Below are 24618 nucleotides of genomic sequence, written 5' to 3' on the forward strand. Positions count from 1 at the left end.
CTCGCTTCCTTCCATTTAGTCAATATTTAGAATGTTCTGTATCTTAAATCTCACAAGAAAAAAGAAGTTATGTTCTTACCATAACATTCCATGTGAGTTGTTCATCTCCCTTTTTTGTTCTTACACGTGGGTCGGAGCTAATCCTTCAGCTCCGAAGCGGCCTCTTTCAAGCTGAAACTCTCAGAGAAGCTCGAGACCCAGTGCATATCCCATGATGCTCTACTGTGAATCCCCAGATCTAGTATGCTGCAACCAAGACAGCCTACAGGAATAAGTGAAACTATAGTGTCTACCTATGAAGGTAGCTAAAAGATTGTAGATAGGAAAAAATAGAATATGCAATACAACCTGACAATTTGACCAATCTACCAAGGCAGCCATCCTGTTTGACTGGAGGGGGAAGGTGGGCGGGAATGTAAGAACAAAAAGGCGAGATGAACAACTCAAATGGAACGTTATGGTAAGAACATACCTTCTTTATGTGAAGTTGTTCTATCTCGCCATTTTGTTCTTACACGTGGGTAGCATCCCAAGCACCCTGATCCTGGGTGGCTCACAGGAGAACATTCCTGAGCACAGTGGGACCAAAGGAAGCCCTGTCCCTGGAGGTCCTATCCACTTTGTAATGTGTGATAAATGTGTGAGGTTTTGACCACGTGGCAGCTGCACAGATGGTATCTAAGGGTAATCGAGCTGCATGAGCTAATGACATAGAAACAGCTTGTGTCGAGTGGGCTTTGACATTAGATTCTAATGGCTGACTAGTGGAAGCATAAATGGATTTGATGCAGTCAGACAGCCACTTAGACAATGTGATTTTTGATACTGCAAAACCTTTCTTATTATCTGCGTAAGAGACAAAAAGTTGATCCGATTGTCTGAAATCTTTCGTTCTATCTAGATAGAACCTCAGTTGTCTGTGTACAACAAGTTTGTGTAACATATATTCAAGTCTGTTGGTATGGTGCCTGAAGAAGGTTGGAAGCTCAATGGACTGATTCAAGTTAGCTTCTGAACAGACCTTGGGAAGAAAGGTAGGATTTGTCCTAAGGGAAACTCTATCGGGATGAAAAATCAAATATTGGGGTTTGGAGGACAAGGCTTGAAGTTAGGAGACCCTATGTGCAGATGTAATGGCTACCAGGAATATAGTTTTCCAAGACAGGAACTTTAAGTGACAGTATGAAGCGGGTTCGTAGGGGGTGAGCATCAATTGGGATAAAACCAGATTCAAATTCCAGGGAGAGACAAGATGTCTGATAGGTGGTCTGAGATGGTGGGTTCCTTTTAAGAATGCTTTACATAGTCTATGCGACATGATGTTAGACCCATTAAACCCCACATCGAAATTGGAAATAGCTGCCAATTGGACTCTAATGGTGGCAGCTGCTGCGCCATTATGGAACAAGGAAGATAAGAACTCTAAGATGATATGAACAGGTGCAACATAAGGATCAATGTCATGTTGAGAGGCCCAGTAAACAAACCGTTTCCACTTGCTATTGTATAGCTTCCTGGTAGATAGTTTATGAGAGGAAACTATAATATGCTGGACCACAGAAGACAAATCTCGAGACCTGGCTAAAGTGGGAATTGGAGCAGCCAAGCTGTCAGTTTTAGGGAGGTGAGGGAGGGATGAAGAACTCCCGATGAATGAGTCAGAAGATCCAGTTCTTCCACTTGATACTTCTGCAGGAAGGGGAAACCAAATCTGTCGAGGCCAAGATGGGGCTATCAATATCACAGACCTTCCCAGACTTTTGGCTTTCTGTATGAATCTGGGGATTAGGGGTATTGGCGGAAAGGCATATAAGAGGCCTGAGAGCCAATTGTGTATGAGTGCATCCCTGGGTTTGTTCCCTGGTGGGGGATAAAGGGCAAAGTAGCTGCTGCATTTGGCATTCATTGGTGATGCAAATAGGTCACAGCAAGGCTGGCCCCATCTGTGGAACATCTCTTCCACCACCTTCTGTTTGAGAGACCATTCGTGAGGCAACAGCATGGCTCTCTCAGTCTGTCCGCTATCACACTGGATGACCCTGGGATGTGCGTTGCTATCAGAAAGCGTCTGGTCGATACAGCCCACTGCCAAATTCTTAGGTCCTCCCGGTATAAGGGGTATGATCTGGTTCCCCCTTGGTTGTTGATATACCAGACTACTGACATGTTGTCTATCTGGATAGCAATTGTACCTAGAGGAAGAGAATCATGAAAGTGTTGCAATGCTAGGAACACCGCTCTCAGCTCTAGGACATTTATATGCAAATGTGTTTCCATGATTGACCAAGTGCCTTGGACAGTCTTTCCCTGAAATAGCCCCCCCCACCCCACCCTATCAGGGAAGCATCCGTGGTCACTGTGATTGTGGGTTGGGGAAGAACAAAGGGACGTCTGATTATCACTTGGTCACTGTTCAACCATCAATTGAGATGCTTCTTGCAAAGATTCGTTAGTCAGATCTCATGTGACAAGGGCAGACGTTAGTAAGACCATTGTGCGAAGAATAGCCACTGGAGTATTCGCATGTGCATTCGACCTAAGGGAACTGCTATCAGTGTGGCTGCCATTGTGCCTAAAAGCTGCAGTATTTGGGCTGGACAGCTGATTTTTTAGAGATATGATTCTTGATTGGGGCAACATGATCCTTGCATTGATGGTGTCCAGTTCTGCCCCTATAAATGTATTATGCTGCGAGGGCGATAACCCAGATTTTTCAAAGTTTAGGGTTATACCCAACTGGAAACAAAGGTTTATGGTGTAGTCTTTTGCTTGTATTAGTCGATGCCTGGAGGTGGCAGTGAGGAGCCAGTTGTCCAGATATGGAAACACCCGGAATCCCAATCGTCTCAGGTGAGCCGTGACCACTGCCATACATTTGGTGAACACCCTGGGGGCTGTGGTGAGACCAAAGGGCAGGGCTCGGAATTGGTAATGACTGACTCCCAGCCGTAAATGCAGGTGATCTCTGGATGCTCTGTCCATTTTGATGTGGTAGTAAGCATCCTTGATATCTATAGAGCACATCCAATCGCCCGTTGCTAAGAACAGGGGAATTGATTGCAGCGTGTCCATCCGGAACTTCTCCTTCTTGACGAAGGTGTTGAGCTTGCTGAGGTCTAGTATGGGCCTCCAGTCCCCTGTTTTCTTTGGAACTAAAAAGAACCTTGAGTAAGTTCTGGATCCTATTTGGTCCACCGGAACTGGCTGAATGACTCTTTTGTCTAGCAGGTTTTGAATTTCTATGGCTGCTAGTTCTCTCAGACTGGGTGGAACGTCTGGGATCCTTGTACCCATAGGGGGGGGGGGTTTGTAAAGGGAATGTAGTAACCTCTGTCAATGATGCTTTTTACTCAAGAATCCATTGTAATGCTTAGCCAGGCATTTGGGTATAAAGCCAAGCTATCCCTGACTGCCTCCAGAGTAGGACAGCCGGGCTTCCTTTCAGGAATGCTGATAGGGCTTCCCAGAGAACTGTTCCCTGTTGCCCTGGTTTTGTGGACCGCCTCTGCTGTTTGGACGGCATCTTCCATTTCTGCCCCCCCTCTGCCTCTAGAGGGGGTATCAGTAGGTGTGTTTTGGAAAGCTCCTTGGGGTTTCCGGAACCACATTTTCCCACTTCATTGCCCTTTGTGGTACGGTCTAGTTGGAGTCTTTCCTTCTTGTTAACACCAAGTAAGTGTCTCCTTAACTTTGGGTCCGAACAAGGTGGATCCATCGAATGGGGTGTTGACGAAGGAAGATTTAAAGGCTTCCACAAAGGAGCAAAGGCGCATCCAGGCTGTCTCCGAAGAGCTATCGCTGAGCCTGCTGCCCTACTTGATCCATCGGCAGCATAAGAAATGAGTCGCATGGATGAGTTTACTATGGAATTGAGGGTGCTGAGTTGTGCAGTCACCTTCTCAGAAACTGCATCAGATGTGTTACCCTGGAAAGTATCTCCCAGCTCTTTGAGGAGATCTTGTTGAAGACAGGTAAAATGTGTCAGGTAGTTGAGTGATTTCATGGAGAATGCCGCAGAACTAAATATGCGTTTCCCATATCTGCCCATAGTCCTAGAATCTCTATTAGAAGGATGAACAGCAGAAGAGGTTTCCGACATCTCTTTCTTGGTGGCCACCACCACCACCCTGGCATCAACCAGGACTACTTTTGTTAGAAAGGCCTTATCAGTAGGGGAAGTAATGAACTTGTTGGGCCTCCGAGGGACCGGTTCCACTGAATCAGGGGACTCCCACATCCTTCAAGCAACCAGCTCCATCAGTTCATCGAAGGGTGGAGTAACCCAGGAGGTGCATGGTTGAGATACAAAGGCCTTCAGGAGGACCAACTCGTCCTCAGTAGTGGCAAGGGACTGCCAATCCCCCCTCTGCCTTAAGATTTCCAATATGTCTGCAAACGAGATATCTTCTGAGGGGGATCGTGGGGACCCTTCTGATTCCTCCCAGTCGGTATCTGATGTCAGGGATTCCTGTGGGGAATCCAAGTGCCTCCTCTTGCACAATCTCTTCCTAGGTACTTCATCAGTGGGAGCATCTGGTGAAGTCCCCAGAGAGGAGGGGCCACCCAATGGGGATACCTGAGGCCCTGGATCTCGACGCTTGGTGGGGATCTGTGGGGAAGAGGTAGAATGAGGCCCTTTAGGGGGAGGGGAAGACAGATCCAAGGAGGTAGTGGTCTTAGCAGACATGACCTTCCTCATGGTATCGAAGGCACCAGAATCTCGGTCCAAGAAGTCCGTCTGCTCTGAAGAGGCCGTCAGCTCTCCCCGAGCCAAGACCCTCCACTCCAATCCAGAGGATGGGGCCGAGGCCATCTGCGCCGAAGCCCCGAGTGGAAGGGTCGGAACCGAGGTATCGGTTTTACTACCCCACCCCCACCCCCACCGCGGAGCCAGCGAGGGACTGTCAGCCCTGAGATTCCCCGGTCGGAACCGAGGAGATCAAGGTCGATGGAGCCGAGGGAGGTGGATCGAACCTCGGCTCCAAAGGCTCTACCAACATCAGTTCCGCCTGCCCCGGCTCTGAAAGCTCGATTGGCTTCGGAGGAAGAGGTGGAGAGGTTATGGCTGGGGTTTCAGGCTTCGAAGCCGAGTGGCTCGAAGCAGACAGCATTTTGGCCAGGGCCGGGTTCTCTAATAACCTCTTGACCAGTCGGTCCAGATCCACATCGGAAAGCCTCGAAGAATGCATCGAGGGATGGGTCAAAATAGCCAAAGATGGAACTGATTGAATAATTGGAGACTGAGGAGTCTCCAATATTGGTTCCACAACTGGGCTCCGAGGTAGAGGATCGATACACGGCTCCAAGGCCTGTGGAGCCGATGCACGAACCATACCAGAGGAACTTGGAGCTGATGACTTGGGCTCCGAGGATCCCTTGGAAGACTTCGACCCCTTCGAAGCCTTGGAAGAGAGGTCAGCCTTGTCTAAGGTAGCCTGAAAATCAGGCTTCAGGAGTCCTCTATCTACCAGCTTCTTCTGCCTTTCCAAGAGAACTCTGGCACTAAAGGAGTGGCAGATAGAGCACGCCACTTGTAGGTGCACAGAACCTAAACAGTAGACACAGGTGGAGTGGTTGTCTGTGACAGACATCTTCTGACCACACTCACACCTTTTAAACCCTGACTTTTGTTTCTCTGACATTTTAAATAATTCAGGTCCCTGAATTTTGGTCTAAGAAAAATAGTTACTTTTTGACTACAACAACACAGTAGTATTAACTAAATTCCTACAGGATATTTTATATATATATATATATATATATATATATATATATATATATATATATATATATATATGTGTGTGTGTGTGTATATATTTATAAACACTAACTATCTAATATTAGCTACTCACACTAGATATATAAAGCACAGAAGATTATATAGGAAGATAACACACAAACACACAAACACAATAGCTGACAGAGCCCCGTCACGCCCAAGAAAGAGAGGCCTAAAGCCCTGAAGAAAAAACTTTTTCAGAACTACTGAACAAGTTATACTAACAGGCAAAAAACCTTAATACTATCCAGAAGGTTGAAATGTAAGTAAGTAATACTAATTTTAAAGACAAAAAATCCTAATAATATAAGAAATTTTAAATCACTGGCCCGAGCTTCCTCCGACGAGTTGTTGATCAGATGCAGCGGCAAACTAGATCTGGGGATTCACAGTAGAGCATCATGGGATATGCACTGGTTCTCCAGCTTCTCTGAGAGTTTCAGCTTGAAAGCGGCCACTTTGGAGCTGAGGGATCGGCTCCGACCCACGTGTAAGAACAAAACGGCGAGATAGAACAACTTCACATCTAGTACTTCCAGAGAGGGACATAAACTTTGTCTTGGAAAGACTGACCAATTTATCTTTTGATTTGATTGCAGAGACATTCCCTTCAAGTCAGTGACTTGTGGCTATTGCATCATTATTGGCTAGGTAGCTATATTTAATTATGTTACAGAGAAATAACAGCAAAATAGCTGGGATACAAGTAGTTCTTACCAGTGTCTCTTAAACTCTTGCATTCATTTACAAGAAATAAATGCTCATTTAGCTTAGTCTTGAAACTTTCCACTTTATTTTGATAGTAGTTATCAGATAGTAGTCATTTCCAGCCAGATGGCCTAGTTTCAAAAAGAAAACAGACTACTTCCAAGTAACAAGATGGAATTATTGACTTTCATTGTGAAGAAGTTGGGAGTCCTTGCAGGGTCTTCCACCAGAGAAATTAATGGCTGCAGCAGTATTCTTCAAAGGGGCTTTATCAGAGAACACTTGTGAGATGAATATGTGGTCCATTGTTCATACTTCCACAGAACACTACATGTTTGATGTTGGTCTGAAACTATGAACGTTTTTGCTATGGCTGTCCTCCAGGGAATGCTACACAGTGCCTATACCCTGTTGTACATCTGTGGCTTGCTACTGTTTCTGTATATTAGATCTTAAAGAGTGAGGAAGGAATTAAACAGATAGTACATGTGTGTACTTAAAATAAAAGTAGCTATTTAAATCCATTCCTGTGTCTACAAGGTACTCAACAGTCTTCTCTATCTAAGATTCAAGTATGCGTATAGCAGAATTTCTTCAAGAGTTCACACCCTGGAACATTTTGTACTCTTTATTCTAGTAATACTGTGGACCTGTCACTTCCACCTCTAGATATCTCATGCTGTGAAATCCCCACCCCTCCTTTTTTACTCTTGACTACTGCTGAGAGATTGTTTTCTAAAAGAAGTATGCCAGGGAGCTGTACATTCTTTTACCCCCATGTTGTATTAGTATGCCGTATCGTCATGGTGACGCGCATGCTTCCCTGAGTGCCTGTCAGATGCACCCTGCCACTATATCTTATTTTATTTGTTTATTTTATTTATTTGACATTTGCTTACAAGGAAAGTCTGAATGGGATGATATCCTATTTTCAGCAGAGGCCCGTGGAGAAAAGGTCCCCATTGACATAATATGGTTATAATTAAAGTTATAATAAAGCCTAATACAGAAGAATGACATATTAACTAAATCAAAATTCAGTGTCAGCTTGTACAGTTTGAACCTATACATCTTCTTCTTCTTTCGGCTGCTCCCGTTAGGGGTCACCACAGTGGATCAACTGCTTCCATTTCTTCCTGTCCTCTGCATCTTGCTCTGTCACACCAACCACCTGCATGTCCTCTCTCACCACATCCATAAACCTTATCTTAGGCCTTCCTCCTTTCCTGTTACCTGGCAGCTACATCCGTAGCATCTTTTTCCCAATATACTCTGCATCCCTCCTCAGCACATGTCCAAACCAACGTAATCTTGCCTCTCTAGCTTTGTCACCAAACCCTCCAACCTGGGCTGACCCTCTAATATAGTTATTCATAATCCTGTCCATCCTCGTCACACCCAGCGCAAATCTTAACATCTTCAACTCTGCCACGTCAAGCTCTGACTCCTGCCTTTTTGTCAATGCCACTGTCTCCAACCCATATAACATAGTTGGTCTCACTACCCTCTTGAGACATTCCCTTTCACTCTTACTGGTACTCGTCTGTCACAAATCACTCCTGACACTCTTCTCCACCCACTCCATCATGCCTGTACTCTCTTCTTCACCTCTTTTCCACACTCACCATTACTCTGAACTGTTGATCCCAAGTATTTAAACTCATCCACCTTCGCCACCTCTACTCCCTGCATCCTCACCATTCCTCTATCCTCCCTCTCATTTACACACATATATTCTGTCTTAGTCCTGCTGACTTTCATTCCTCTTCTCTCTAGAGCATATCTCCACCTCTCCAGGGTCTCCTCCACCTGCTCCCTACTCTCACTACAGATCACAGTGTCATCTGCAAACATCTTAGTCCACGGGGACTCCTGTCTGATCTCGTCTGTCAACCTGTCCATCACCATTGCAAATAAGAAAGGGCTCAAAGCTGATCCTTGATGTAATCCCTCCTCCACCTTAAATGCATCCGTCACTCCCACCGCAGACCTCACCACTGTCACATTACCCTCGTACATATCCTGTACCACTCTTATATACTTCTCTGACACTCCTGACTTCCTCATACAATACCACAACTCCTCTCTAGGCACCCTGTCATATGCTTTCTTTAAGTCCACAAAGACACAATGCAACTCCTTCTGACCTTCTCTGTACTTCTCCATTAATACTCTCAGAGCAAACATCGCATCTGTAGTGCTCTTTCATGGCATGAAACCATACTGCTGATCACTAATCATCACCTCCCTTCTTAACCTAGCTTCCACTACTCTTTCCCATAACTTCATGCTGTGACTGATCAGTTTAATCCCTCTGTAGTTACTACAGCTCTGCACATCACCCTTATTCTTAAAAATTGGTACCAAAACACTTTTTCTCCATTCCTCAGGCATCCTCTCACTTTCCAAGATTTCATTAAACAATCTAGTTAAAAACTCCACTGCCATTTCACCTAAACACCTCCATGCTTCCACAGGTATGTCATCTGGACCAACAGCCTTTCCATTCTTCATCCTCTTCATAGTTATCCTTACTTCCTCCTTGCTAATCCACTGCACTTCATGATTCACTATCTGCACATCATCCAACTTTCTCTCCCTCTCATTCTCTTCATTCATCAGCCCCTCAAAGTACTCTTTCCATCTGCTCAACACACTCTCCTCACTTGTGAGTACGTTTCCCTCATTATCCTTTATCACCCTTACCTGCTGCACATCTTTACTAGCTCGGTCCCTCTGTCTAGCCAATCGGTACAGGTCCTTTTCTCCCTTCTTAGTGTCCAACCTTTTAGACAACTCTTCATTTGCCTTATCCTTAGCCTTCACCACCTCTCTCTTTGACATGCACCTCATCTCCTTACACTCTTGTCTATTTTCTTCATCTCTCTGACAATCCCACTTCTTCTTCTTCGTCAGCCTCTTTCTCTGTATATTCTCCTATACTTCTTCATTCCACCACCAGGTCTCCTTGTCCTCCTTCATCTTTCCAAATGTCACACCACGCACCTTTCTAGCCATCTCTCTTAACTAGCTCTGCTGTAGTTACCCATCTATTCGGTAACTCTTCACTGCCACCCAGTGACTGTCTTAACTCTTCCTGAACACCACCTCACAGTTACCCTTTTTTAATTTCAACCATTTGATCCTTGGTGCTGCCCTCACACTCCTCCTCCACTTCTTTATCACCAACGTCATCCTACAAACCACCATCCAATGCTGCCTAACTACATACCCCTACCACCACTTTACAGTCTCCAATCTCCTTCAGACTGGCCCTTCTACATAAGATATAATCCAACTGTGTGCATCTTCCTCCACTCTTGCATGTCACCCTATGCTCTTCCCTCTTGTTAAAATATGTATTCATCACAGCCATGTCCATCCTTTTTGCAAAATCCACTACCATCTGACCTTCTGCATTACTTTGCTTAACACCATACCTACCCATCACTTCCTCATCCCCTCTGTTCCCTTCACCAACATGCCCATTGAAATCTGTTCCAATCACCAGTCTCTCACCCTTGGGGACAGCCATCACCACTTCATCCAACTCACTCCAAAATTTTTCTTTCTCATCCATCGCACACCCAACTTGTGCTGCATATGCACTAACAACATTCATCATTACACCATCAATTTCCAGCTTCATAAACATCACTCTATCTGATACTCTTTTCACCTCCAAAACACTCTTAGCATACTGTCCCTTCAGGATAACCCCTACGCCATTTCTCCTCCCATCCACACCATGATAAAATAATTTGAACCTGCCTCCGATACACCTAGCCTTGCTCCCCTTCCATCTGGTCTCTTGCACACACAATATACCGACCTTCCTTCAGTCCATCATATCAGCTAGCTCTCTCCCAATACCAGTCATACTGCCAACATTCAAAGTTCCAACCCTCACTATCACAGTCCTAGCCTTTACCTGCCTTCGGGCATGCCTTCCCTCTCTTCTCCTCCTTCGGCCAACAGTAGCCCAATTTCTGCCAGCACCCTGTTGGCCAACAGTACTGGTGGTGGTCGTTGTTAACCCGGGCCTCAACCAATCCAGTATGTATATCTGTATTGTTGTCCACATGTATGATTTGGCAAAATTTTACGCCGGATGCCCTTCCTGATGCAACCCTCCCCATTTATCCGGGCTTGGGACCGGCACAGAGAAATGCACTGACTTGTGCATCCCACAGTGTGAACCTATACATACATATTACAAATATTTGGACAGATATAACGAGTTGAAAAAGAACATTGCCAATAGATAATATATTCAATTCATAGAGATTATATTAAACATGCTGAGTACACTCTTTGAAATGGAAATAACTAGATAATACAGCATATGCAAAAATATATATTGTCCTTTTTTAAAGAAAAGTTTTTCTAGTTCCTTCTCTCTGAACATAGTTAAAGTATGCTGGTGGTGCTGGAAGGAGGGAGGGACTAGTTCAGACTGAGTTGTATGTTTAACTATGAATCACTTGAAATTATGCCAGCTTCTGCTGTGATGCTCCAACTTTCACTTGGGTTAACCCTGCGTCAGCGGTGCCAAAAATTTACCATGTCTCCTGTCTGCTTGCCCTTTGTCTTCCTAAAGTGCATTTCCAAAACCAGATCACTAGCAGCATGATCATACACTTTGCCTTTGTATATCAAGTTGTCTCCAAGTGTTTGTTTTTGCATGTTAAGGGATAGTTGTCCACGTTTTTTTGTACAGCATTGTGCTTTGATTAATTTACTATTGTACAGATAAGAGGTGGATATTCAGCTAACCAGGTGTCCACACCAGCAGGGTCAGCTGAAGAGAACTGTGTGTGTGTCATGACATGTCATCATGGGTGTGGAGCATGTCATACTGTGTAATCCTATTGTGGGGGGCCGGATAGTTGCAATATGGTAACCACCTCTTCCATAGACATCATGAGTGTGACTGGTAACAGAGAATGAATTTGATGACATTCTTTCTGGACAGAGTGGTGGTGTCTACAGCAGATCTGTTGGACATTTAGAATTCCTACCTGTGCACAACTAAGGAGGCTAATGCCTACCTTCAGCTGTCAGGAAGGACAAGGTCTATATCAGAAAATTGAACTGTCAAAAGAGTGAATGCTCTTTGATCGAGCTTTAAAGATTGAACTTCAAGACATGGAACAGCGATTTTTTTTCCTAGGGAAAAAAAATCGCTGCTCCGAAACCCCCCCAAAAAACAAATGTAAACACATTAAAAAGTTGGGGGCTTTGCCCCCACACCCCCAATGTGGGGGTTGTGCCCCCACACCACCCCTACTTAAATATACCAGCTCCGAGATTGCACCACAGTGGAGGAAATGGCAAACTTCTGAAGATGGGAAAAAATCGCTGTTCCGTGTCTTCGCTGTTTAGTGCCTTCGACGTTTAAAGCTCGATCAAAGCGTGTTCGCTCTTTTGACCATTTGAGCTTTTGATATAGACCTGAAAGGACATAAAACCCAGATGTATGACATGGGGGAGTGGGTACTTTACTTCAGAAATGTGGGCCAAATGGTGCCATTTTTAAGAGAGACAGAAATAGCTTCAGATATTACTTATATGCTGAGTGCCTCACACACACAATCGTAATTTTCTTCCATGCCTGAAAAATAGTAACTAAGGAGATATAAGTGACCAGCACAAATTAAATAAGGGAGTGTTAGCTGGGGAATTTTTGTTAATGGTTTATACTAATTTGCTCAGTTTATTCTACATACAAGTCCGAGGGTAATGAAGGAAAGACCACCAAACTGCTAGTCATGACATTTGCATCATGTGCTTATTAGTCATTTTGTTATGAGACTGCTTCTTTGCTACATAATTACCAGTTACTGACAACCAGTGGAGAAGGTGCCCAGCATACTTTTGAAGCCTAAGTCTCAGAAGCCAGATACCTCTTTCTTTTAGAAAGCCTCATTGAGCAGCATGTATAAACATAAATTATTTTCACAAGCACAATATAATGCTTTGTGCAACACTTTCTCAAGAACATGTAGAATATAGGGGAGTCTTTTTAAGTATAGGTTCCACCCTTTTCACCGAATGGTTTTAAAATTCTGGATAGTTTGCTACAAATCCCTTTCATTCTGTTTTTTGCTGGCAATTTGAAATTTGGTGCCATAGATACTTTTTGGTTAGCTGGGTCCACTCAAGAGCGATAACATTCTAGTGGGCACTTCCTAACTTTTCTGCGGGTCACCTGATGCACTGTTAATACTGTTCCACACTAAATGTCACAGCAGTGTACACTTTGGTCAGGTGACAGTTTCCTGTGAATGACAATTATTAACTTCTCTTGCAATCTTGGCTGTCTTTTTGTTGCCTAAATGTCTTTAAGTATTCTTAATAAACTCAGGTAGAAGTTCACTGAATTCTAAGGAATGCAGTAGTTTTTGTTTAAAATGCTACAACATTTCAAATTTAGAATATAAACAAACGTGACAAACTCAGTAATCTGTTTTCATTTTCTAGAGGAAATGTTGACATGGAAAAGTGCAGTGAATATTTCTGTAATGACAGTGGTAGACCTGAGCAGCTTTAAATGTAGCACTTTAAGGGGCATTTCTGGAGTGCTAGGAATATTAGCTGCAGTGGTGCAGCGGTAGTGTTGTCGCCTCACAGCAAGAGGTTCTCCCATTCGATTATCAGCTGGAGCACCTTCTGTGTGGACTGTGCATGTCCTTCCTGCGGTAGAGTGGCGTTTGAAAGACATGCGTGAATGGGCATGCCTTTGTTGAAGGTTGGGCGTTGAACTGGCACCTCGGCATGGTAAAGATCTACTGCCAATCATTAGCAGACCAGAGTTCTGCTGTGGCGACCCCTAACTGGGAAAAGCCGAAAGAAGAACAACTGGAGTGCTAGGAATCTTAGCCCTTTCCCTGCAGTGGTGGTATCACAAGCTCAGCTCGATACTCTGCTTCTAACATTTAATCAAAAACATAAGAAGTATGTGCAAAGGGAAACTTTCGGATAATGGTTATTTAAAAGACAATTTTCTTTGAATTATGTTTTTGAAGACTGTTCTGCTGTCCTAAAAAAATGAGAGTGTATCAGTGACTGTATGCAACATTATATGTTCAGCTACTTCACACATAATCATTAATAGAATCCCTTGGAGAAGTGTGTGGCCAGTGTCAGATGGGGGGATGATGTGGTTGTGGTGGTGGTGGAGACTTTCTGTTGTATAAAGCATGCTGGAAGTCTGAGCCCCTCTTCCAACACACACATGAAGTACTTCATGACTTTTGGGTAAATTGGGTTTCAGTAGAGTGTCTGCTACTTAGAAGCTAATGTCCTCATGGAATTGCTTTCCTGTGCCAGCATTCAAAGGAGGCATTTTATACCAGATAAGTGAAGCTGACACCTTTGTGCACTACAAATGTATAAGTTTTATTGGAGCAGACATTTCACCTATTCCTTAGGACATGTAACAGTGAATAGTTAGCTGTTCAAAATCATTCATAACCAATGAGCTCAGAAGCAGTTATGATAGATGATCCTACTTCTCTTCAGAAGCTTTGATAGATGCATTAGTAGACGTGTACTAATTATACTGATCACTGCTACAATCATTTTAACTATATGGATTATATCCTGCTAAGGATGTAGCAGCCAGCCAGCATACAAAAAAGAAACAAAAAATCAAGCTAACATCTACTCCTCCTCAATTTTCTTTAGATAAGTGTAGTTTACTGGGTCTAGCTCAGGGTTTAATTTAAGCTATTGATCTTTCTTGTAAAGTAGTTTCTGATAAAAGAAAGAGGGATTCCTCTTTTCCTAAAGAGATTCAACATTCTGAATCTGAGCAGGAACATGCTGGGATGGATACAGGGTTTTTTCCACAGTTTTCTGATTCAGACTCAGAGGAGAGCTCATTTTCATAGGTTCATAGGTATATACTATGCTAACAACCACTGGGGCTCTTATAAGCTTAACCTTTCAGCCCAAATGTGACCCACAAGTTTGATTTATATACTTGCTGATTTACTGACTGCCTCTGTCCATCAGAGACATAGAAGCCAGACTGGGGTGAATTTCCCATTACCCATCCACTGGTCCAGGTGGAGCTTAAAAGGGGATATGGGGGAACTCTGTTTCACATGGATGGGGAGCCTGTACTAGAGAGAATACTCTGAGAAACATATCTGTCTCTCCAGCATGTCTTATTTGTGTTGCAAGCAAAATTTAAGCCTTTTAATCTAGTAGTTCTGATGCTGTTTGTTTTGGGGTGTGCAAAACGTTCATCAAAACAGGGTCCAGGGATATTTTGTATGCCAGGCAAAGATCACCTCTCAGAAGTCTGTATGATACCAAGTAATGAGACAGGGCTTTGAGGAGATCAGCATGTGACAATGTGTTTACTCCATATATTCTTTTTGTAAGGAACCTTTGTGGTTGTTCCAGTTGCTGCATGTGTCTGGTCAGGTACATATCGAAGGGGGCAGTATACCGTATGATGGGTCTGATAAGGAATGAGTATAGTGGTATGATGACCTCTCTGGACCTAGATGTCTTGCCCTTGCTTATAAGTTGAGCAACATAGAATTTTCTTACTACCTTGGACATATGTTGGTTGAAGGCCAGGTTACTATCTACATGAGTTCCCAGATACCAGACCAGTGAATCAACTTTTTAGGATGTTTTATTGATGACATAGTTACCTGAGGTGGTAAACTTCCCAAAAGGTATTATAATGCATTTCTTGGTAGTGGGTCTTAACCCATGCCTTTGGCACCAAACATTTGTCTGTGTTAGACCTTCTTGAAGGGGTGTTCTCATCTTGAGTGGGATTCAGTGACTGCTCCCAGTTTTCAATCATCAGTAAACATGGTTAGCCAAAGGCCTTTGACATTGGCTTTGATATCCGAAAAGTAGATGCCAAAGAGGAGTGGGTGCAGCACAGAGCCCTGGGGGACACCACTGATAAGTGGCCCCTTGTGGAGGTAGCCTCACCAATTCTAACCTTCTGGCTCCTATCAGTGAGCTGTATAGCTATCTAGCATATACACCATTCCCCCTTCATCGATTGCCTAGTGACCTTTCCAAAGAAGTCCACCAGATACAGTAATCATGACATTCTCTTGACAAAGGTAAACTGCATTAATCCAATGTCTGTTGGTCTGCTATGTCCTTGTCAATTTCCATGATAATTCTTTCCATGGCTTTGCAAGAAACTAGTCAGACTAATAGCTCTGTAGTTTCCAGGATCTACGGAAGGTTCTCCCTTATGAAGGGGGATGACTGTGGCAGTCCTCCATTCAGGCGGCACAAAGCCTGTTTTAAGACTATAGTTAACTAATGACTCCAGGGGTCCTGATAAGTCAAATTTTTTACTATTCAGGAAACATCCTGGGATGTTATCAGGGCTTATTTTGGCTGAGATCTTGGCTTTAGTGAGTGCAGCCAGTACATCCTCCCTAGTTATAATTGGAGAGGTTATGTTTGAGGGTATTTTTAAGGGGATAGTTTGGGGTGAGAGAGGGGTGTAAAGTTGAAATTTAATTTTTGCTATATTGTCAGGCTCTATGAATTTAACACCATTAACCACTGGTTCAGCACATTGCTGTATGCTGCCTTTGATGTTTCTGACTTAACTGCAGAAGGCATTATGGTTATATTTCAACTAAGAGGTTTCCTTAACCTCGAAGTCAACTTTGTTTGACCTAATTAGCCCTCTTAATTGCCTATTTACTTTGATGAGAGGTGGGAATTACCTTTCCCGATTTTTGCCATTTTTTTTCCTTTTGTTGTATATGCTGTTTAATTTAGGATGCCACCAGGGTGGTTTGTTTCTGGGGCTAGTTCTGGGCTTACTTCTAAGTAGGTACAGCAGTCACTCTGGAGCCATTGACATGGTTGTACTGAGTTTCTGAGAGCAATTCAGCATAGGCCGCCGTATTCTTGGTGTTTGGAAGGGCATTGAAATTTGACAAACCATTGCTTAATAAAAGTAATTTACAGTGTAATAGTTCCTAACTGTTACTGGTTCTAATGGAATTATGGAGCTGATTTTGATTTCGATGAAAGCAGCTTTATCATCAGACCTTACTGGGGAGGATGAGACATTGGTGGTAGAGGAATGGGGTGCAATGTTCTTCCATATTTGTAAGCACAAGGCTCAGTATGTTGATGCCTCTGGTAGGCATATTCACAAATTGGTCAAGGGTGTTAGGAAGCTCTGTCCCAATAGATTAGAGGCTGTGAACAATTCCCAGTATATAGAGGGGAAGTTAATGAGTAGGGTGTTATGTTGGATGGTCTCCATTAGGTCCAAGCATGCACTGTGAACTTCTTAGGCCATGTTGATTGACCTACAGCTGGCCAGGCTATGGTATGGAATTTTGTCTTTGGTGATCTGCACGTGTAGGAACTGCAGAATGTAGTTCTGTTTGACAACCCTAGAGGTATGCTTGTTATTGATGTATATTGAGATACCTCCTCCTTTAGCCCTTGTCTGTGCAGCTACTGGTCTAAAAGTGTGGAGGGCATTGAAATCTTGCACTTCAGGGGTACTGTCTACCACTTTAAACCATGTCTCAGTAACTGCACAGATGTCTGTCTTCTTGAATGTGAGGAGGGTTCCAAGGGAGTGTATTTTTTTTTTATTTAGGCTCCTGGTATTGAGCAGTAACACCTTCAGGTTCAGTTGAGTTGATTTTACTATGTTGGTAGGTTTATCAATTTGGCATTGCCTAAAAAAGCACTATGTTTTTTTAGCCAGTATTCAAAAGCCTAGAGGGAAGAAGTGCAGACCATCCTTGCAAATCAGTGTGGTCTATTAACCATGTCCTCCCAAGTTGACATATATTGCATCCCACAAAAAAATAAAAAATTCAACCTGCTCAGCACCAACTACTGTATTTAACCATTCATTCTGGTACCTCGGCCATTCACCTTCACAGGATTTAAAACACAATTCAAGTGCACTTATTCTATACAGGTACAAACCCCATTAAACTAATTTAATAAGCAATAAATCAATTAACCATTCAGTTTACATAGATGCATTTGTTTACAAACATATCCACATATTTTAATATAAATCACCTATTTAAATATTGACTTATCAAATATTCTGTCTAAAAACAAATCTGTTTGCCATGTTGGATGATTCTAATTCTTCTTCTCTAGGTACATCTTGAATCCTGACTATACAGGATAGACTTGGATTTTGGATATTTTAATTGAGCGAGAAAAGAAACTTGCTCTAAATCATACGTGGCTGGCTGCTAGCAATAATGATATCTGGGGCAAGTTCGAGCATCTGGAGTTACTGATGGTTAATGAGGTATCACTGTTTTATGATACTAAATTATTGGAGAAATATGTTAGCTTCAATATTACTTCTAGAAATGTGTGCGTGGATCGTCTTCCTGCCATGGATTTTAGTGAAGATGAAGCTGACTTGTTGGAGGAATGGAAGCAAATATCTTTACAGTGTACAATTGGGTGTCTCCATGTTATCATCAAGAGAAATTTAAGGTTGCACAACAAGATTAAAGGTGAGATCGTCCAACTACAAAACCAGCTGATATCAGAACAACCGGGGCTACTGTATGGTGTGAGAATGTCCAACATTAAATCCGAAGTGGAAAAGGTCAAACTAGAAGTTATTCAATGGAAAAAATATATACATCCAGAGATCTCAAAGACTTTGAGGATGGCCTTTTCTACTTGTGGCAGTGTAAACCGCTACGTGGGAGGTCAGTGGTTAGAAATGGTAGTTCAGCAAGATGTGGTTGTTTGGTCTCCTCAGGAGAGATGAGTTCCAGCAAAAAAAGTGTGTCTTTTGAGAATGTGCAGTCAGATGGTGAGTTGTTGGAAATGAATAATGCCTGTGGTTCCTTTCAAATGGGTGGTTGTGGTAGGGGAAAAAAGGGAGGGAACCACAATAAGCAGTTATGACTCCGAATTTGACAATAGTAATGTTAACTTTCAAAATGTGGACTCTTTGGTTAGTGAGTATACTAATGAACTAAGAATTATTAATTTGTGTGACTTGGATATCAGTTTTGAAGCAAAGTCGGTACTGTTAAAAGGTAACAAGTATGTTCTAACATGTAAGCCATCTTCTGCAGATTTGTTAATTGACATAAGGATATTTTGTAGAAAATTGCACTTGAAAGTATATTTTGATGTGAAAAAAACACAAGTAAGTTTAAATGAGTTCACTGATTCTCTAGAGTGTGAGGATGCTGATTTGTTAAACATATCCATTTATGAAATGGATTTTTATTTTGTAACAAATTTGTGGAATGTTTCACTGAGTTAGAAAGTGAGAATGATTTTTGGATAGGTTATGGAAGACTTGAAGTCCCTCCCCTTGCATATGCTAGCACTTTTTTTACCTCATCAAAATATTCCTGCTATTAGTTTATTTGAAAGAGTAGTATGTAAGAAGGTTGAGTACCAGTTTAATAAGTTCGTACACTCTTGCAAAACTGATAACCTGACTAAAGTTGAATGGTTAGCATTACAACAGCTTCAAAAGTTAAGGCATGACTATCTATTTAAACTGGTGGATAAGGCAGTAACTGGGTGATTATGGAGAAAGATAAATATTTAAAAGTGGTTTATGACCTATAAGACGAGAGAACTGAATATAATAGGTTGACCAGTAATCCCGTTTCCCTTTTTAATAAGGCCTTGAGATCTTGGAGAGGAGTAAAAGGTTGGGCTTTTTTGGTAACTGATGTTAAAAAGTTTTTTATGAAGAAACCAATCAACATTGTGTTGTATGTTGTCCCTAAAGTACACAAGAATTTACAACCCCCCAGGTAGGCCTATTATTTCAGGGATAAGTTCCGATTTACAAAATGTAGGGAAGTTTTTGGATTATCAATTAAAAAAGTTTTTTGGGAAATTGCCTGCGCACATTAGTAATACTCAGGATTTATCAAATGAGGTCAAAGGTTTGGTATGGCAAGATGATTACTACTGGATAACAGTGGATGTAAGATCATTATATACTAATATTCAACACAGGTGGGGACTGGAAGCAGTGAGTAATATGATGGGGGAAGGACCTTGCACTTCTTTTTTTCTGTCTTTTTTTTTAGTTTTATTTGATAAATAATTATTTTTGTTTTGAAAATGAAGGTTTTGTGCAGGTGAAAGGAACTGCTATGGGGACACATTTTGCCCTTGCATATGCAGTGATTTACATGGCTGACTTTAAAAAGAGGTTTGTGTACCCTATCAAATTTTATACTAAGCATGTTGTATTGTTCAAAAGATATAGATGATTTGATTTGTATTGGAATGCCACTAGTATGCGTCCCCCACATTTATTCAATATCTTGCCTTATGGGGAGTTTAAGAGAATTTTTGATAACACATTTGATATAGAGTTGAGAGAAAAGGAATTGTGTGGAGTGGAAAATAAACTTAAAGAGTGCGGTTACACTGTAGAACAAATTGAGAAAGCTAAAAAAAATTGTGTGTTGGAAGATAAAAAAATGAGGATGTATAATAAGTACAGACATGATATTAGTGACATGGATCAGGGAAGAAATGATATTAGTGACATGGATTAGGGTAGGCATGATATTAGCGACATGGATCAGGGTAGAAATGATATTAGTGACATGGATCAGGGTAGACATGATATTAGTGACATGGATCAAGGTAGAAAGGAGGAAAAATATTTCTGTTACCAGATTTTCTCTCTTTTCCCAAACTTTGGAGGGGATTCACTTTAGAACACCAAAAGTCCATAATGTTGAAATTCAAAACATTGAGACTAAAATCTTGAAAATTCAAAACACTGAAAACTCAAAACATTGAATCCCATAACATTGAAAAAACATAGGAAACCAACATTTAATATATTCCAGCACAACTACATACAGAAACAAATAAAAAACAAACCATATTACACTTCTCCAAATATAACCAGGGGGGCAAGCCCCCCTGTACCCCCCCTGCTACTTAAATATATCAACTCCGAGATCACACTACATTATACTACATTACACCACACTAAGATGTGTTATGTTGTAGTATAGCAAGTAAGAAGGAAACATGACTGAGGTTGCCTATGACACTCTGGTAAGTATCGGAGAGATATATAGTATTGTGTAATGTTTTAACAGTGAAGTAGTGTTTCTAAGAGAAGGTTGAGGATAGTTTTCTACAATTTAGATGGGCAGTCATGAAACGTGGAATGGTATGTTTGCTGTTTTGTTCTGTGTAGTGCGATCTCTGAGTTGATATATTTAAGTAGCAGGGGGTGTGTGGATTGCAGGGGTGCTTGCCCCCCTGCTTATATTTGGAGAAGTGTAATATGGTTTGTTTTTTATTTGTTTCTGCATGTAGTTGTGCTGGAATGTAGCACACATGGGTTTCCTATGTTTTTTCAATTTTATGAGATTCAATATTTTGAGTTGTCAGTGTTTTGAATTTTCATGATTTTGGTCTCAGTGTTTTGAATTTCAACAGTATGGGCTTTTGATGTTCTAAAGTGAATCCATAAAGGATATTATTAGGGGATTGTGGCATATAGTGAGTAATGGTGAAGTTATTGGTAGGCTGTTTCCACAACACATTACATTCTCTTATAAAAGGAGCTATAATTTAAGAGATTTTGATTTATATTTGTAGACCTCAGAATGTATTGAATGGATGTAGAAGGATGTTTTCATGTGGCTGTTGAAAGGTGTGTCCGAAAGTGAAGATACAGGTACAACTCTTAAGGGGATAGAATATGTAGCTAATATTTTTTTTCAACTGCGAGTCAAGGAGGTTGTATATATCATAGGCTGCAATTGCTCAGTTCCTGCTTGGTATTTGGGTCAAGCAAAATGTAAGGTGAAGGTTCACATACTGGAACACTTAGGTGATATAAGAAATCAAAATTCAAAGAGTCTGGTGGCAAAACATTTTATTAAAATGCATGGGAGGTCAGATGCAAGTTTCTTTTTCTGTGTAATAGCACAACACTATCTTCCCAAGGCAGGTGATTATCTTAATAAATTATTTGAGTTGGAAATTAAGTTAATATTAAATTATAAAACACTGTTCTCTAGAGGGTTGAATCAAGAAGTAAATGTTTGATTTTAGATAGAATATTTGATAAGTCGATATTTAAATGAGTGATTTATGTTAAAATATTTGGATATGTTGTTTGTAAACAAGTGTATCTATTTGTACTGAATGGTTAATTGATTTATTGCTTGTTAAATGAGTTAATGGGGTTTGTACCTATATAGAAGAAGTGCACTTGAATTGTGTTATAAATCCTGTGAAGCTGAATGGCTGAGGTACCAGACTGAATGGTTGAATAAAATAGTTGCTGATGAGCGGCTTGAATTTTTTAATTTTTTGTTTTCTGCAAATATTGCATCCCCTTAAAATGACACCAGAAAGACAGCCAGTTGTTAAAAACAATACTTTTTGCTCATATTATGGTATCATCCTCAGTGATGGTAATATGCTGCTCAGTGCCAGGCTCATACCAACCTGAGACACATAGTCTGAAAGCTCCATAATGTCTCTCTTCATATAGTCCAGGGAGGTACATCTCAGGTCATTCACACCTACATAGATTATGATGGAATTGTACTGGTACCTGTGGTGTAATGACTTTAGTGTGTGTGTATGAGTTGGCAGATCCTGGCTCCATATAAGCTATTAATAGTTATGTTCTCTTCTCCTTGTTCAGCCTGATTAGGGGGGCCTCAGTACATTTTACAATGGAGTCCTCTATGACGTCCTTGTTCAGTCTGGTTAGGGGGGCCTCAGTACATCTTACAATGGAGTCCTCTATAATGAGAGTCCTGGGAAGTATGTTTGCTTGCCTTAGGGGCTCAGTGTTTGGGGATCTACTGAGAGTGACGTATTTGTGGTGTTTTTTCTGAGTGCCTTTGAACTTGCTGAGGCATAGCTTTGACAATGGGTGGTCTAGACAATCGTTGTTGTTTAAGAAGATTGCTTTTAAGTGCCTCTGCATACTATAGTCTATATGTGTGTTTTGTGCTATGTGAGTGTTGTGATCATGTTTTTGACAACCTGATGTGCACGTATGCAAGAGTTTAGCCTCCAGTGTCATTGTATAATTATGGCTCTAGCATACTGTGTCTGCTTCTTTAAGAATTAAGTGGCTGTCAGTAAACATGAGAAAATTTCTACATTGCCTCAAAATGCCGATATCCACCAAGCTGGCTACAGAGAAGTTAGGAAGTTGCATATCCATGCAGTCTAGTCCTTTGATTTGTAAGCTACAAGGGGGTGGTGTATTGTGGTCAGAAAGCTATTAAGTGTGCTTTTTTATTGCAGACTAATAAGGGTGCTTTTTTGGAGCGGACTATGCTTAACAATACTAAATTCTACTAATTTTAATGTTTACACAATACTGAGTTCTGTAGGCATTGTCACTTGACTCCCAACCACTTGCCCTTAGCTTGTAAGAGCACACGGTAGTTGCACTTTATTGCTGCTTTACAGGGTACAGTTTTATAGATCATATTTTCTAGGTGTTTGCTACTGCACAGGGCACTGCTAACCAACCAAACCCGCAAAATTTATGTCAGTAAAGAAAAAAAAACAGAAAACTAACTAATGAGCTATCTGGCCAATAAAATAACTACACTACACGTGCTTTTGTATATTTCCCAACTTAGATACAGCAGGCAAACACCTCCTGCCACAAGTTGAATAAACCCCGTCCTCCTAATGTAAAAACACAGTAGAGGACACCCACAAGTGTAATGTTACCACAAACCACTTAAACAACTAACTAGAAATCCCTTGCTGAAGGCAATTTCAAGACAATCTTAACAGCAGTACAAAAAATAATCAGTTAAATTCACACATTAAAGCAGGAAACAGTAATAATCTCTCAAAATAACTTTGTGTGGTTTCGTAATCAAAGGTACTTAACTTTGCCTAGATGGCACTTGATACAAGTAAACCAATTCTGGTGTGCAAGACAGGACTCCAAGTTTTGCTTAGCTTCTGGAAAATGAGCAGAAGACAATATGTAGTAAAGGAGGTTTACTCAAGAACAATACGGGTTTGGTGGTTGGGCACTCGGTAGCATGGATCTATGGAAAACAGTGGGTGGGATGAGTACAGAAATAGCTTATATAACATTCAGTAGCAGTGAAAGAGAGGAGACAGATACTTTGAAAATCATATTATCATAAGGGGTGGAAGCCTGAGACACAGCTTTATAAAACAACAATAGTAAAAGTGTGGGAGGATTGGGAAGAACAGACAGACTAGCTAGAAAGGCATCCAGTTAAATAAATGTAAATTTGGAGCGCTTTCAGAAACTTTAGATTCATGTGTTAGTGGGGGATGGGGCAGATGTAGAATGCAACTTTAAGCAGGTAAAAGATAAGCAGAATACAAAAGCACAGAAGTACAAACTGAAGCAGAGACAGTTCTCTCACTGTTGACCTTCTACTACAGTTTAAGGTACCAGACTATGCAGAAATTTACCAGTTTATGGAAAAAAATGCAATAATAAATGACAAAGGCTTAGAATCTGGTTTCTGATTCTCCCCGTGGTGGTTTCTTTTTCTCTGAGACTATTGCCAGCATGTGCCAGTATTTTCAGTGGGAGAGTGCTGAGGTTTCTCAGTTCCTCAAAAAATGCTATGAGTTGGTACAGAAGGATTTTCCAGAATTTGCATTCATTGTTACTTTTCTGTCTGCTTTTAGGGATTTTCCTTTTTTTCTGTAAATTCTTTATCATTTTTGTATTTTTTGCAACTCTAATGTAGCTTTTCTCCCCAGAGATAATAATAATATATATATATATATATATATATATATACATATATATATATATATATATATATATATATATATATATATATATATATATATAAAACTAAGTGTGTTACTGCCTGCAGTTTTCCTGATTGTCTGTCAGCTGCCCCTAAAAAGGCAGATAGGATGTATAAAGTTCCTCAGTTTATTAAATTTGTATATACTATTCTTAAACTCGACCAAGCAACTATAGATTTATTTGATCATACAGATGCTAAGCACTTAGTTAATTATAGTTCTACTCTTCCTGACAAGGATGGGAAAGTTATTGATAGGTATGGGGAAAAAATATATACTTCTGCAACTTTCGTTTTCAGAGTTTGGAATTGTCAGGCTATTATTTT

The sequence above is a fragment of the Protopterus annectens genome, chromosome 2.part0 (genome assembly GCF_019279795.1).
Source record: "Protopterus annectens isolate FY-2018-M chromosome 2.part0, PAN1.0, whole genome shotgun sequence".
In the NCBI taxonomy this organism is placed as follows: domain Eukaryota; kingdom Metazoa; phylum Chordata; order Ceratodontiformes; family Protopteridae; genus Protopterus; species Protopterus annectens.